Source organism: Chrysochloris asiatica, unplaced genomic scaffold (genome assembly GCF_000296735.1).
Source record: "Chrysochloris asiatica unplaced genomic scaffold, ChrAsi1.0 scaffold00126, whole genome shotgun sequence".
Taxonomy (NCBI): Eukaryota; Metazoa; Chordata; class Mammalia; order Afrosoricida; family Chrysochloridae; genus Chrysochloris; species Chrysochloris asiatica.
This window is the reverse complement of record NW_006408644.1, coordinates 7,291,327-7,294,983: the sequence shown is the minus strand read 5'-3', so window position 1 is coordinate 7,294,983 and position 3,657 is coordinate 7,291,327.

The following is a 3,657-nucleotide window of genomic DNA, read 5'->3' as shown; positions in this document are numbered from 1 at the left end:
TGAGATTACTTGGTCTTATCATTATTTCAGTGTCTTTCTTATTACAGAACTCTGCTGCCCCTCCACAAGCGCTAGGTGTTTTGTTTTGTTTTGTTTTTATCAATCAGGTTTTGTACTCATTTCCAGTGGGCTTGTGCTATCTTGGATCTTTAGCTTCCAGGAGCTGGTGGTGCCTGTTTTATCAAGGAGCTGCTGATTTTTGGCCAATTCTTCAGCCACAATCACACATATGAGAATTCAATTCCACAGTACTTTTGATTACTCTGTTCAATATTTTATAATTGTTCTGGCCATGAATTGTTCCAGCCTGAATAGAGCTAGTAGAGTGCCAGCTCAAGAGTCAGATTGTCAGGATTTGATTCCTAGAAATGTCACTTATTTGCTTTTTATTCTTGTCCAAATTAACAAGCCTCTCCTGAGTCTCTTCTGATCTATAAATTGGACAAAATATGGTGTGGCACTATAAGATAGGCACTGCTGTGCTGCTAAGAACAAGGTTTGTGGTTCAAACCCACCACCTTGGAAACCCTAAACAGGGCCACTATGAGTTGGAACCAAATTGATGACACTTAACAATAACGATGTTGAAACGTTTAAATTTGCTAATTTGGGGGTTGTTTTGAAGATTAAATTAGTTGATATATGTGAAGGTTAGTTAGTATATGTATATATGGCTGGCATATAGTAAATTGTCAGCATATGGAACTGCTGGGATGATGATAATAGTGATGATGATTGGCAGTAGTGGCAGCATGTGTAACACTCTGAGGCAAATATTGTGTTAGGTATCTGGTTAGATACACAGAAGACTATTGAAAAAATCCTTGTTCTCAAGGTGCTTATATACCTACTTGGGAATAAGATCTAATATTTCCTAAGGACTATCCTCCCTGTGTTTCCTATTTCCATTCTTCCTTTCCTAACCATTTTGAACTTTGTCCTTATGTAAATGCTGCCCTTTTTATCTCAAATGATTGACTGCTCTAAGGTGTGCATACCTTCCCAGTATTATTTATCTCCTTATCGATTTGTCTATTCTTTGGCTGAAAATTGAACCAGGATCGTAAGTTCCTTTCCAGACCTGAAGGGTAACTCCAGGTCATAGTCTAGAGAATTCCACCAGTCCCCATCTGACCAGTAAACCCAGTCTATTTTTTTAATTTTTTTTTTTTTAAGTTTTATTCCACATTTTTCTCCCACTCTACCCTGGACCTTATAATGTAATCACTTTCAGAGCAATCGGTAATAGTAACTGGGTACCATCTAATTATTCTGGTCTCAGGATCATGGAGACTGATTTTAGTCCATTGGAGCCCTGGTGTGGCTCTGTGGGTTAACACACCAGACTGAAAAGCCATTTGAACTGCAAGGTTGGTGGTTCAAGCTCACCAACCATTTCTCTGTGGAAACCCTATACAGGGTCGCTATGGTTCAGAATCGACTCAACAGCACTTAACAACAATTAGTCCATTGGACTATTTGTTTCTCTATATTTTTGTATTTTCATCACGCTTCTTTCCTCTGGACAAGGAGAAACCAATAGTGGCACCTTAGATGGCTGCTCCCAGCCTTTTAAGACCGTAATTGTAAAGTCATCCACTTGTGGTATTTCTGCTATAGTAGTACTAGACAGGTATTTTAAGATACAGTATTTTTCCTAAACTCTAGCTCTGTGTCTACAGCTACCTGGATCTAATTACTTATGTATCTGTATGTAGTACAAACTCAGTATGACTAGAATGAAACTTCCTGCGTTACTTCCAAACTTATATCTTCTCATAGAGCCCCTATCACTGACAGGGCTACCACTAGCCAGTCAGCTGTTTAACCTAGACATGTGAACCAGGCAAATTTGACTTCATCTTCATCCTTTCCAATCGGTCACTTCATTCTGTCAATTCTACATACCAAACACATTTTCTTTTCTTCCTTCTTGCTCCCTGGTTTAGGCCTTTACAATTTTAGCAGATTTACCAGGCATTTTTATTCCTCCCATTATGTCTACACATTATGGTTGATCCTTTAACAAATATTATTTTGTTTTCTTGACAGCCTTGTGAGGTGGGTCATTGTATACCTATTTTGTAGATGAGAAACTAGAGAGTGATGGAAATAAAATGACTTCCCAAGTTGACTTGAGGCCTGTAGTAAACCTAGGTTATCTTCTTTTATGTGGACTATTGCATTAATCTTCCTGTCTGCTGTGGTGTCTTACATTCATTTTAAAAAATGTTTTATTGTGAATTATGTGATAGTTTACATGGGAGATCATTAGCTTTACATTCATCTTATTGTATATCGTTTCATTGCCATGGTTATAATTCCTTCCATACATCATCAACCAACCAGAGGGTATATATACCCTGTAAGCCCTGGTTGTCAGCACACAGCCCCTCTCCCTCTCTGGGTCTAAAGTCCCCAGCTGCTCCATCTCTCCACATCATTGTCTCTGCCTCCATCTCTGGTGTCACTGCTTCTTTGGGTAGGGTCCCGTTCTCCGCTCTTCTCCCTTGATGGTCCCAGGGACCTCCGCTCCTAGACTGCAAAGTTAATCACTCCCCTCCTTGCTACAAAACATCTACCTTTACATTTCCAACCCTCACAATCAGTCCTGATAACAATTACTCACTATTGTATCACGAGAGGCCTATCCCCATCTCCTTTCATCAGCCCTGCCCAGACAGATTGGATGCTACTCAGTGGAGGTTCTACCTTCCTCCATGCCCTCTGGATCTAGGCTCTCTCTTGAAAGCTGTAAGCCAGTCGCTTCTTGCCTTTGTAGTCCCCCTCCCCACCCCATTTTTGGTAGCTAATGTCCAAGTTGCCCATCCCTGTCTACTCTGTGTATGGAGGGGGCTGGGAATGATACTTGCTGTAAAGATTTGTTCCCTCTTTTGAGCTACTGCATCCATAGGTGTAGGTTAATTGTGTCTGCTTACTCTTTTTTTCCTCTTCTAGTTGAGCTCTGATCATCCATTGAAGCCAGGTCAAGTGGGTATTATCTGCAAGTGTGAGTGTTCTTATGCATATGCCCTCTCTTCTTTATCAGCTGGACGCTTAACACTCCACTCTAGTCCTCTGTGGCTATGTCACTGACTCTGGGCCCACCGCACTGCTGGTGGACCAGGTCTCTACCCAGGGTCACAAGAGTCTATTGAACATTGTAGGGCTTAGCTTGCAGCTTCATTGCTGTTTTTCCCTTACTTCCCATTATTGGTGATGAACGTGGCCACCAATCAGAGTGTATATTCCCATTGAGTCTTAGTCTTGGAAGGGGGTACCCAATCGCTTGCTTTGATGTCTCCTGGGTGACAACTTGCTTGTTCTTGTAGTAATCAGTCAGACTGCCGTTATTGTTTTGCATTTTTCCTGTCAGTCTTTCTTTCAAGAAGTATCTTCTGTTCTTCTAGCCACACTAGGCTGGTCTGCTTATCCTTTCAAGTGGAAATTTCCCACCTCAGAAGATTCTGGATGCGGTTCAGGATTTCACCTTTGGTCTTATGTGATGCAGAGGCTCTGCAGGAAGCGTCCTTCACTGGGCATGTTGTATCCCATTTTTACGAATCGGGCTGCGAACCTTAAGGTCAGCGGTTCGAAACTACCAGCCGCTCCGCGGGAGAAAGATGAGGCTTTCTACTCCCGTAAAGATTTACACCC